The sequence below is a fragment of the Betta splendens genome, chromosome 15, assembly GCF_900634795.4.
Source record: "Betta splendens chromosome 15, fBetSpl5.4, whole genome shotgun sequence".
In the NCBI taxonomy this organism is placed as follows: domain Eukaryota; kingdom Metazoa; phylum Chordata; class Actinopteri; order Anabantiformes; family Osphronemidae; genus Betta; species Betta splendens.
Window position 1 is genome coordinate 6,240,232 of NC_040895.2, and position 13,988 is coordinate 6,254,219.

At 40.7% G+C, this 13,988-nt stretch overlaps 1 pseudogene; it reads right to left on the bottom strand.

Annotated features, from left to right (window-relative positions):
- Positions 1–1,459: 1,459 nt before the first annotated feature.
- Positions 1,460–5,407, bottom strand: LOC114853339 (uncharacterized; annotated as a pseudogene).
- Positions 5,408–13,988: the final 8,581 nt, after the last annotated feature.

Consider the following 13,988-nt stretch of genomic DNA (forward strand, 5'->3'; position numbering starts at 1 on the left):
CGTCTGAGGTCACGACCTGCAGAACCATTCCTTTATAGGAATTGTCTTGCTACAGTACTGCCTTTAATTTTCACCTGTTGTTTGTTGTAATATCAGGTAAAATTGTTTCACAATCAGTGTTACTCACTAACTGGACAGGTTGGTATCCCAGAAGTGTGACAGTGTCTTGGACATACAGTAAATTGAAATTACTGTGTGTGGTGAGCAGTGTGTTGATAGTCCAATGCTATATCATGCAGTGATCTTGTTTGATTCCTCAGCTACTGAGTGTGTAGATCCTGCTGGGTTTGACATGGCACATATGTTACCCAGAAACATGAAAGTAATATGCAGTGTCTTACACTAACATATTTGGAAATATATCTTGCTAACCTAATTCCTAATTTTTAATGGCTTACTGAAATCAGTAGTGAGTGCACTAGTATAGAAAACCAATGGACCAAAGGCAAATCAGTACTGATACACAAACATTTTATTTATTTTTTATTACAAACATAGACTAAACTGTATTTTTATCCTGGCAATGTATGCATAAAGTTCTTTTAAAACCACAAGCCAAATGTGACCATCTCTGGCATGAGCTGCACTGACGCCACTGTCGCCATTTCTTCAAGGCATTTCTTCGCTTGTCTTCGAAATGCGCATGGCAGACACTGCAGATGTCGAGTCCAAATGAGTCACGTCTAGCTGCATCTACAGTACAGCATGTACAAAAAAGTTAGTGGATCTGAAATATGACGGCCATGCAAAACATAAAAGATGGGTGTGAACATATAAGATCATTTTCCAACACAGACCCCTCTGCCACTGTCACCACTGCCACACTAATGCTCATTTCACCAGGCTCCTGAGTGCAATGGCACCCTGAGGGACAAGAAATCAGCACAGAAACCTTCACTGAAAACTTGACATATCGGTAGCTGTGGATTATCATGGCTCATCAGAAAGTGTCAAAACACTAGAGGAACACGACTCTGGAGGACAAGGGTCGGCTCTGTTGCCACCACAGTCATTACTTGATAATTCAGAGACACTGCCATCTTGCATTGTTAGCAAATGCTATTTTATCCAAAGAAATGTACAATTCATTCACAAAACAGAGAGCAGCTTGGGGTTCAGTGTCTGCTCAAGGACACTGGCATGAAAGCCAGAGGAACTGGCAATTGAATCGTTAGCGCCACAGTTGTCAAGTGATCATTGTAAACAACGTTTTAGTAAAGTAATGTATTTATTTATATTGTATAGTAGAGCTTGCCTTAGATGTTTATAAAAGCAATATCATGCCACAGCCACAAAGTAGTGAATAAGAACAATAGCAAATACTATAATAAAACACAAGAAACCTACCGTTTCCACACATGGCATCCAGTATTTCTTCCACAGTCTGTGATTGTGCCCCATTTCTCCACCTATTTATTTATGAAAAAATCTCAAGATATCAGTTAAGTCATACAATATGCCTTTGTATGGGTTTTATTGCAGTACTTGTTAAAGGCTGCTTTTTGATGCTAGTTCTACAATTGTGGAGTCTAAAAAGACAATAAGCCATACATACTGTATAAGCTTAAGTAGCAGTGGACTTTTTTATTATAGAGGGATAAGTAATTAAGAGATATTACATGTCACTATTTTTTAATTACCACTCTAATCAATGTCATAGAAATCTCAAGATCACTTACCTATATGGAAAGAAATCTGATCTTCAGCCTTTATTATGTCCTCTAGTTGTTTTCTTCCATAGAAAGATGGCTTTTTTAATGTTAGGCCTTTGGGCAATCCAGCAGCATGAATGGTGACATTGTGATTTCGAAGAGACTGGTATGGAATCTTCCCAACACCCCCGACGTCCTCTATAATAATGAACATACCTTAGAAAATGGTACTTTTTTTTTGCATCCACTCGATAAAAATAACACAACACAGATAGACTTTGTACAGTACATCCAGCAGAGAGTGTGCAACAGCTGCTTCAATCTGCCTTTAAAAAGTTATTGGTGAAATATATTTAGATATTTGACAAATATATGTATATGTAAATGTATATGTATATGTGTACGTATGTATGTGTATATATATATGGTTTATACATTTTATGCACTGACTATTTGGCTGTACATGAAACAATGACAGTAAAGATCTGATTTATTTTGGCTTTAAAAACAGAACTTACTGTATTTCTGGTTAAACAGTTCCTGCACCCTCTTGACCAAGACACTGACTGGTTCCTTTGTGGTACGTATGGCTGAGGAAGAAGCTGCAGATATAATGGAGAACATTATTTAACAAATGAGTCTGATAATAGAGAAGTATGTGTTTATAGTATGTGTGTGTTAACCTTTAAAGTGGAGGGCAAAATTGTTGACAGTGTCTGTAGAGGCCAGAAATTCTGAAGCTCCTTTACTGCTCACTTCACTGACTTCCATTGTGGCCTTTTGGTGGTCAAACGACAGTACAACTGTTTCCACACCCAACTCCTCAAGGCTGGACACCTTTATCCATGTTTAGAGAAAATAGACTTAGAGTTAGTCTAGTAGTGAATTTCTTTTGGCTAAACTACAGCAGGTCTATCATATAAGAATAAAGGAATATTATTCAAAAGATAAATTTACATTGCAATGTGCTCAAATGATATCAATACACAAATTTGTTTTATGTGAAGCCAACACTGAAATTATTTATTTAGATTGGAATGATGTATAAACCTTATACATGACAACATCATGTCCTACTTATGACAAGAAACTATTAACAGGTTCTAGTTATTTTCAAACCTCTAACTTCAGGCTCTTCAGGTGCTTTTAATTTTAAGCTCCCTCATCTCAGGACTAAGGTTCTTGACTGTTGCTTCAGCCCTAAGAGCTGCAGCTTCTTCATAGTACTGTCTTTTTTTCTCTTCCCCTAACATAGGCCACTTTTGCTTAATATCCTTCAATGTTCCTGAGAATAAAAGAAATTAATGTGATGTTTTTTACATGCAGATAAACACAGAAAGACAACAGCAAAACCTGAAAGAACAGTATTAAAGTTTGGAAGTGGTTATTGTGAGTAGTAGTAGTAGTAGTAGTAGTAGTAGTAGTAGAGTATTAGTAGGAAGTTGAGACACTTAGACTTAGAGACATAACCTTTGACTAGAATGAATCCTCAAAATCATAGAGAAAATATAATTTGGCCTGTTCCCACAGTATTTCCTGTTAGCCATGAATATGTGAAATATGTTTAAACATCATAATCTATAAAATATATTTTTTGCCATGGGTTTCAATGGTGAAATATAAACAACTGTGATAACATATTTTTTAAATAAATATTTACTTTATAAATATACTACATATGCTATGAAATAAGACATTGATCACGCCAGCTCTCTTACCTTTGTTTTGCAGATGGTCTCTACAAAAAAGATTGTATGGTGATAGGTTTCGTTTATACAGCTTGTTTTTCATGGGTCTCACTTTAGAAGGTCCTTGCAACGTTCGTTTAAAATTTCCAATCCAATTCTAAAATGACAAAAATGAACGTTATATTTGCAGTCATGAATGTTATTATTTTGACTTGCGTCTTGTGAGGACAGTTAATGTAGTTACTGAAGGTGTTTTCTTCCGAAAAATGCAGAGCTAAGGAAAGGCAGCAAAATGTCACTTACGATTTACTCACTTCATAAAACACAGAGCATGAAAGTTATAATATGCAGCACAATTTAATGTTAATGTTATTCACCTGTTAACATGCCAACGTTGGTACAAACAGATAAGTGTTATGTCACATTTGCTACATAATTTTAGCTCCGTGTGAGTCAAGATGATAGTAGTTTCTAATAGTGTACTGTTGGTAATGTTAAGCATAGACAAGATATGTAATAATTGCCTCCATGTATAAACTTCAGCAGAAACATGCCTTCAGCTATCCCCAATTCATTACTGTCCATATACATCTATTGACTATTAGTTGGTTAGTAAAACTATTGCACCTCTTAAACGATCTCTGACGTAAGTAAGAGAAAATAAACATTGTTTTCTAATTTTTTATACGGGCAAATATAGTCTATGCTGTTAGTAGACGTGCTGTCTACTGTGTACTGTATCGTATACTGTACTGTATACTGTACTATAATATATACAGTTCCATGTACCGTGTACTGTGCCTGGGTTCTGTATACTGTACAGTATACTGTGTATTGCACTGTAATGTACCATGTATCATACTGTATACAGTACCATGTACTGTAACGTGTAATTTACTGTGTAATGCAATGCAATGTAATTCATATTGTCCACAGTGTTCAGACAAATGGCATTTGTCCCTGTTTAGTAATGTGCACAGTTCAGATTCAACTTTGATATTGATAAAATTGTCTAGTATCTAAAATATGAAGGTCATAATTGAGGCCATACTCTGATCCTTTCTTTGAGCTTGCCAGGTCTACAAAATGTATCTTACCTCTATGATAGAAGGCGGCAACGCAGTGGTTTCAGCAGCTGCTTGTACCAACGGAGACCCAACACTTCTCATTCCTTTTTCAAAAAAGTGTTTTAAAGATTGTTTTTGCTGGTCTGTTATCATTGTTCTGCCTGTGTGAAGCAATGAGCAAAACAAAGCATTAGGTGAACAAAACAAGGTTTTAAATATGTATGACATTACATAGCTTACCCCTTTCTTCCATCCTGCCTAAGAGAAATACAAACAGAAAGAGAGAAGATAAATAACGTGTTTTAGGTGTATGACATTATCTTTGAGCATAGAGAATACTAGAACGTGGATGTAAAAAACTTTTGTGATCTAGTCGTGAACATAATTTAACTGCGACTCTATGTGACGTTGAAGAACAAGACCCAATCATTGATCTTAAAATTCGGTCATGTGACCCTCTTACGGCGGGGAATAAGCATTACGCCGTAATTAAACGTATTTCACTAACTACACGTAACGTGTTCTGTTTTAATTAGTGAATCCCCCATGGGTGCATTAGAAAACTCTAGGTTTAGGAATGTATACGCATACCTTTAATAACAAAGCGTTTTCTGTTCGTTACGGATCTCACGACACATCCATGACTGGCGTATAGGCCGTATCTCGATAACAGCATCTAAGGATCATGGGTATTGTAGTACTTTACACTACGCACTACGACTAAATTACCGACCAAACTCGACGGATTTCTCAGAAACGAAGTAGGAAAAGTTAGTGTTCACGGTACAAAACAACTTTATATTGTCCACATAACCCCAAAAAATATTGGAGTAATAAAATTATCGTCTGAAATGGGAGAACAGAATACAGCTAGCTAGTGGCTGAGTTACGCTGGCTAATATAATCAAAATCCTAAACAGGGGAACATTTCCACGATGAAAAGCGTTAATGTGATAATTTGCCAGTTTGATAATGCCAATTTAAAAATTTGCCTCCCACAATTGGATGTTTTACCTAAAAGTTATGGGAAATATCATCTGACTACATGAACTTGTTACCTTGGTCAGCGCGTCGATTCTCCCGTGTGAAGAAAAAGGGTTCAACAGCGCCTCTAGTGGATCTGGATTCAGTTGGTTTGGTCCTCCAAGCCGTGATCTACTTTAGGAATAGATGACGACGACCTGCTGCACCTACTCACCGCTGTCAGTAGGTGGAGTAGGCACCTATTGGCCCATAAGTATAAGCTGACAACCACTGATAATGGCCATTGAATGCCGTGATAACGTCCGAAGCGGGTGCTCCTGACCTACATCTCACTTCGCAGCTGTAACGACGGCGCGGCACCTTTACTCCTGATGTGACATTTCAGAAGTGTTTGACAATACACAGCTCATCCTCCCACGTAAATGCCAAAAGAGAAGCGTTCCCTTCATGTTTCTGCGCTTATTCACCACCGTGCGGATTCCCTGCTCCGCTGCATCGGCTCCTCGTTTCATCCCCGGGTCGGGTTCGGCCCTTTAGACGGTTAGCATTCATCCCGGGCCGACGTCTTTGCAGTGCTCATCACTTCACTAACAACCTTGCTCCCGTCAGCTGCTTACTGAGCAGCTCTCAGTGTCATCCTCAGCGTCCTTTGTGTCCCGCTGAATATTGCTGACGGGCAATGACACGCAGGCATGTGCACATTATTATAATGAGCATTTCTTTAGGGCCAAGTCTCATCTCAGGCGTGAGTGGATGACCAGATTAATTAAAGAAGACTAGGGGGCTCCCTCTGCAGGTATTTCAACCCATCTTAATGCCATTTTACTATTGATTCGCATAATGAACTCCCAGCTTGTGTGCAGCATCACACAAAATCGCATAAAGCTTCAGAAGAGTGTTGTCATAAGCCACTGCACTATTTGGTATTATCATTATTAGCTTCCTATTGCCCTGGCAGACTCATTTCTATTGACAGGACAGGAGTTATTCCATTATTATTATGTTATTACTATATGTTTTACTCATCATTGTAATATGATGGGGGTCGTACAGCAACACTAGGCAGAGTATGATTGAATGTAGGGTGAGCTTTTCACTCTCGCTTCCCACCTTCTTGATCTGTCTCAGCCACAAGCAGTGGCAGCAACAAACTGCATCTACGGGCGTCTGACGGTTTTATTGTCCACTTTGGAGGCTGTCGCTTCCACATTTTCTTAATCGCTCCAGCTGTCTTCACTTGTCTATCTGAGCCTGCCGCTCGAGCTCCGGCCTGTTGTTGGCTCGGTGACAAACTGGATTAGGACTGAGGACGCACTCGTCTCCAAGAAACAACTTCTTCCACATTGTCAGCCATTTAATCTACAACAGATATCAGCTCAAACAGACATGCTGGGAAAAAATCATTTTGTGCTACATTTTATTGCATGAAGAGTGCTATACAGTAGTAATAAAGATTGATTGTGGGTTACTAATACAAATTCCTTCTCACAGCCAGGGTGAACTCCAGCTGGCTATTTGATATGTGGTTGTGTCTTTGTGCTGAAGCTGATGATAGGCTATGAAAAGAAGTGAGGCCACAGGGTTCCATCCCATTACAGGATCCCTTTACAGGCAAACTCATGGACCAGTGGGGGGGAAACCAGATAAGACACATCACTCGGTCCCCTCCGTCTGCCCAGTCCAGGAGACGTGGGTATGTCCCGGTCAGGTGGCATATTTGTGTGAACTGACCTCGTCATTTAATGTCGATCAGCCTATTAATAAATCTATCATCTGATAAAAAAGTCAGGGACAAAAAGTAATTGGTCTGACATGTATTGATCATTAGTGTCTGTAGCATTGAGCTTTTATTTTATACAACTTAGCTTGTTGCGACTGTGCAGGACTCTGACTTCATGAGTTGAAGCAGTCGAGCCCACACACGGTGGTGTCTCTTACTTCTTTGTGGCTCATGTGGACGCACTGGGAGACAAACAGGTGACAGCCAGGTAGTAGACTGTGCTCGTTGTGTGTCTGTGATGATGTAAAGACTCCCCATAAAACCACAATAGGATCTGTTGATTTTAAATATAGCATATAGTGAGTCAGAAAGTGACTCTTTGTCACAATAATATCATCAGTTCTTAAGTTTGCATGACTGGGAGCCTCTGAGCTGTACTGTAATAATAGCATATTTATCTAGTTTGTGACATGTTGTGCGTCTTCTGGGAAGTCTGTGTAACTCTGTTAGTCTGCTCATTATGCTCCTATTTATCCATAATCCTATTGGGTTGTTTAAATTAGACAAGATGTCTGTACCATCACAAGTATATTGTTGATGCGCAGAGCTGCGCTTCTGATAAAAATAATTTCCGCGATCCGATTTCATCCCCCTGTTTACCCTTCACACATAAACAGGGAGGGTGTTCATAAATACTGTTGTGTCACTTGTTGCCGCAATCTTCCATCTGAAAAGGCAGTGGAGCTGCGAGGAGTTAATATCCTGTTCCCCGTCTGGCGCCGCACCTCCAGCTGCTGGCAAATTACTCATCAGTGGGCTCTGAATGACCCAGATCCTCTCTAGCGCTCCGTTAATTGCTAGTCGGTTTATTTGACGGCGGAAGAAGTAGATCAGTGTGTCAAACATGAGAAAAACAGGGATTTCACTGTATGCGCTGCTTGAAACTACAACAAAGAGGATGGAGACTCTACGTCTGCGTGTCCTGTCCTTTAAACTGTTCCGAGGACAGCCTTGATTGGGATAAAAGATGCTTGAGTGCATTTGACAACATCTGCCCCACACAGAGCTGCTTCACAGAGGTAAACATGAAGCTCTGACTGCGTCTGAAAGAGTCGAGTGTTGCCGGAGCCGATCAGATCGCCTCATCTTTAATGCATTACATTGTGCCTTCGTGGGAGCTGGACTCAATCTTTTTTGAAGTCGTCTAGCCTCATTATGAATACGTTTGCGGATCAGGAGATTTGTGTCTCATCTTGTGCACGTCTGCGAGGATTAAGAGCCTGAAGGAGGAATTCTGGGAAATTCTTTGATGGTTGCAATAAGAGTTTGAGAGTTTCTCAGAATCAGAGGAGCCCGTTGTGTTGTTTTCTAAAATTCACTCAAACAAACATCAGAAACAGTTGAAAGTCTAATTTAGAATCAGTTTCGTTGCATCCCTTCACCCACTCAGTGATTTCTTTCACTTTCATCTGTGTGACTACAGTTATTGAAAGCCTGCTGCCTGACTGTCTCACAACCTGACCAATCAGCCTCAGGTTTTCCGTCATCTATTGATTTTTTAATCATTGCACAGAAGCCAGCAGAGTTGTGTACTGCTCCACAAACAGGAACACCCGCTGTAGCTACAGGATTTCAATTATTGAATCATAACTGATTATAGTTGCTGTGGCAACAGATGCTTGCAGACACAGTTACAAAGACAGGTATATATGTAATAAAATGATGACTTTAAAAAGTAAAATATGACAATAATAGATCTTATATAATAACATTATACACCATAACGCATCCATTAAATGTGTGTTGATATTATTCCTCTGTATAAATGTACATTTGTTATAATAAACGTTCAATTAGGTGCAGAAATGAGGCACTCTGAATGTGTGTCAAAGTTGAAACTGTTTCGATGTATTGATTAAGTGTAATTGAAAGCAGAGATTCAGCTCGCTTTGTGTTGAGTGGACACATTTCAAGCTCGGTTGCTTTTAGTGCTACAGAAGATAATCTAGGCCCATGTCCATCTGTCTCATTGTGCCGGCAGGCGTCCAGTCACCTGAAGCCATGCAAGCAAAATGTGGAAGAATCCTCTGCGCTGCCAACGTTCATTCCAGTTTTTGTTCCCTGCAGCATCACTCGTGTCCTGGAGGCTGAGTGCGAACCTAGCAAAAATAAACAATAACTGGACGACCTCGCACGTGATGATGTCTGTTCTTAGCGATCTGTTAGTAGCACCCGTATTTGTCCACTTCACAGGCACCGTCAGTAAGATGAGCTGCAACCTGAGCAGCACAATGTAAGTAAGAAAGTCAAGGGCTTTGTTTTTGTTTTTGTTCTGTGTCATCTTCATCATCGCAGTCCAGGGTTAACACAATCAATTTATTGGACACCTCATCAAGGGCACTCTGCCAAGCCAACACAGACAAAACACAGACATGGTGGGTTATGGTGGTTTCACTGACTCCTGTACGCAGCCTGTCTTTCAGGCTTGGAGTTTCTCTGACAGAATCATATCCTATAACTGAAGATACTCCTCTTTAGGTACAAACTTTTGCACAATTTTATTCATGCACTTTTCCTAATGAGGGAGAAGAATGTTTACTATGTGACGTCAGACCTGCATACAGAAAATCACAAACCACCAGTATTTCACTATTTTCACTCACCAGTATTATGGTGTTCATTTCAAACTATTAGTCATGTGCCTAAATGTGGTTCATTGTGATTGGGAATAGAGAGCACTAAAAGTGACTTATTTAACGCGGCTACACTAATGACTGCACCACAGGAGACCCGTCTGTGAAACTCCTGATGTATGCAACAACACAGTGGACCTATTTAGGTTCCTAGTGTCCACAATCTCCCAAGACCTGAAGTGGTCCCCCCACATAGACGCTGTCTGCGAAAAGTCCCAGCAGAGGTTGCACTTTCTGAGACAGCTCAGGAAGTTCAACCTGCCCCAGGAGCTGCTGACTTCTTCTACACGGCCATCATTCAGCCTGTCCTCTGCACCTCCATCGACAACTTCTGGCTCTGTGTCTTCTGCAATTGCTGCATTTGTGTGCTGCAATTTTTAAATTATCCTACCATATATGCATATATCTTATTCATATAGGTATATCCATAAAACTATATAAGTAAGAATATAAGTGTTTATAACTGTAAATAATATGTAAACAATTAATGTTTGGCACGAGGGTATAAAAAGACAGTCAGACCGGATACAACTCCATGTTTGTTTTGTGAGAACCTGGCAAATCAAACTGATTCTGATTCTGATTGAGTCCCACCCTGGACTCAGAAGCCAGCGTCGTGTGTCTGCTCTAAGCAAATAGAAACTGGCAAACAAAATAAGATCAATGTTGTGTTCATCTCCTGTTGATGCTGATGCGTTGGAGCTCTTACGTGACCGCATTTAATAGTGTTGGTTCACTGGGACAGGTTTCACAGTCAACGCCAAAGTACTGGTTACATGAATAATTCCTGGTGTTTACAGAGGTTCAGGTACTATAAGGTGAGACGCCTCTTGTTTATGTGTGAGTGAAATCAGGCTGCAAACGCTGTTTTCCACCAGCCCCCAAGCGAAGCGGCACAATCCGTTCCCTACGAAGGTTCACAGGCAACGTGCGTCAGCGGTGAAGTGGAACCGCTGAAGCGATGAGTCTGGACGAGCTGGAACTGGAGGAGAGAAGCGGGTCAGAAGATGTGGAATGCATTTATTCACCAATCAAGCCTTAACTTTCCTTTAGCGGTGAAAAATGGAACAAAACATTCACTCTAGACGTAGTTCATTTGATTCTTCTGGAGGCGGGGGTGAAAAACTTGTTTCAAGATCTCTATTAGGAGCAACTCATTTTGGATGTTGAGTTTGTGACTGTTTGTTTATGTTCACAGCAAGTCCTTCATTTTATATATATTGCCCACAAAAATCTATTTCCTTTTGCAGATTATGTGTTCCGAGACCGAATGATTCCACGGCGTGGGCTTGGGATGAAAGATGGCTCTGACTGTAGTGTCAGCGATGAACTAACCAGATTCTAAGCAGATGTGAGAAACATCTGTGCAATCAGGAATAGAATCAGATATCTTGGATTCGTCATTCATTCAGTAAACCATTTGCTGTGTCTTGAAACACGAGCACAACATTTGCTGCTACAACTACTACACCAGGGCTCCTTGAACATATTGTGTGAAGGGGAAGTCAACAAGGGGGGGGGGGGGAGAAAGAGGGGGGAGAGCACAGCGGGAGGAACAGTCTGACGCGCCTTCACAGCTCATACAGCATCTAATCGTGTTGCAAGTGCTCCGTGACCTTGTCCCTCGGCCCGTGGCTCAGTGGACCAGGACTCCTGGCACCGCAGCCCCTCTCACTGATGCACCACCCACGGGGACGGCCAATAAAGTGGCACAAAGGTGATCCTTCCTCCTCCTGCTGCACCTCTGACAGGCCGGTGACAGCATGCTCAGCCTTTAAAGTGCACGAGGAGCGTTCTTCTCTTGTTCAAAGCACCATTAACCCTTTTTCCTGCTCAATTTTTGAATAACAATGTGAAAAATGGGCAAACAGCATTTTATACCTGCCGCAAAGGACAACACTGTGTTATTTAGTATGAAAGGCTCAGCATGAATGCAAATTAAAAAAGTGTTTACAACGCTGATTAAGCTCAGAATAAAGCAATTTAACTTCACCCTAATATTAATCCACTGCTTGAATTTTTGGCTCTGCTGTGAATGTGCTTTCATTTAAAGGCCTTAGAAGCAATCCATCAAAAGTGTCTTTCATGATTTTAGGAGGATGATGCCTCTATTCTCTTAGTGCGGCTCAGTCAGTCCGTTGCCTGTGTTTCTTTAAAGCGTTCAAATAAATCCAACGCACATGAAAAGACACACATTAACGTAGCATGTTTGCGCGTTTTCACTCAACCTCATAACAAGACGGTGTTAATAACACCAGAGCTCTCAGCTATCGATCCTCAGAACTCCCTCTAATGAAGTCCTGCCTCACAGACAGCAGCTAGTAAACTTAAATTAGCTTTCACTCTTCCAGTATTTGGTTGTGTTCACTTAAAACAGGATGTATGTTCTTTCTTGAAGATTGATGGCGCTGTCATCACCATAGCAACACGAAGCTCCAGAGGCTCCAGACAACTGTTTTAACTGGAAAAGGTAATTTCTGAAGAAACGATGTAGAGGCAACCAAGATTTAAAAGTTAACTAAGAGAAATCATTTGACCTATGACCTCTATTGCAGGATTGACATACAGTACTGTAGGTGATGCAGGGTTGAAGAGTGTTTTACATTTAACTATATGCTAATTTCTCCCATGTGCAGACATTGTTTATTGTTTATTCAGACATGAAAACCATGAAAACCTCATCCATCAGTCATTTCATGTAATATTGGCATGTGAATATCTGTGGCTGGTAGAAAAACAATAATACTATTAGAGTAGTGGTCACCATGGGAGCCAGACAGACCTTTAATATGGTGTCCTACATTTCAGCCTCTTCTGCTTCTCCTGCTGTGAGAATGTGAGATAATGCAGCGATTGCCAGCTCAGCCATTAAAACAACCCAACAGTACTCAGTGACTGTGATTAAGAGCAGAAACACAAGCAGCCTTCAACCACGACTTCCTCTAATACGATAGCTTAGATAGATGTACAGATCTACTGTATTACATTGAAAACTGAATAATATGAAATTATAAACTACAGGAGCCTGAAACAAACTTCATGTGTATTTCTATCAAAAGAACTTTTCTCAGGGACCATCAACTATTTATTTTTCACACTGTCCTGGATGCAACTCACTGAAACATTAGAGTTTAATGGTCCACCTGCAGAAATAAATTGTTAATGAAAGTGTTGCTGAAGACAGACAGGTTGCTAAATAGATGCCATGTGGCTCCGTACAAGAGCTTCAGCCCACTGCTCATGCTGCATTGTATCACACACATTACTCATGAGTGTGTTTTGCTGAATCCTGGTCACCTAGTGGCCACTGTGCTGGATTTAGCAATGTAGCTGACAGGCTGATGACGGCCCCGCGGGCAGCATACGTGTTTTCTCCCCTAATTTATTAGGCGAACGGCACCACTGAACACCTGGGTTACTTGGGTTGGGCTTATTATTATTATTGTTGTTGTTGTTGTTGGACAAATAGACAGTGTCTTTGATACAACCTGACATATTTTACAGGCAACTGAGCATTTACATAAATTTACATAAACCCTGATTTTCTTTGATTAAAATTCAGATGACGTGCTCAAACAGACCCTGATGGTATCGTAGTGTATTAAAACCTGCTGCTGCTGCATCTTGTCTGTTTACACTTCTGAGGATTAAAGGGGTTAAAGAGAGAATAAATCAACTACAGTACCAGTCTTGTTTTTTGCCTGAGAAATCATCTCAGGCTACTCGAGAATGTCTTCATCTGCTGTTTGAAAAAACTAAAGGCCTGTAAAGGGTGCAGATGGAGGCCTCCACCTATTTAATATACAAATGACACTTCAAACAGCTCTGGCCTCATTGACTCCTGTCTATTAGTTGGACAGCTGGACATTGTGACAGCAGAGACTCACCAGTGCAGACAAACATCTGTAATACTCCTCACAGCCCTCCACCCTTCTGGTTTGTATTTCTACTACAGTATCTGCATCATTCCCATGAATATGAAGAACTGCTCCTGTTAAGGCGTAGTTGTGGCTTATTGCACATTAATGACGGCAATAATCATTCCTGACACCCAGTTCATCGGCTGTGAGGGAGGACTAGCTACCGTAATGTAAGTGGAAGGTGTCACCTCTAAAGCACTGTTGCCACGGATACACAGGCTGATGGATGACCTCGGAGTGATGGCATTTCAGCGTGCTCTTTCC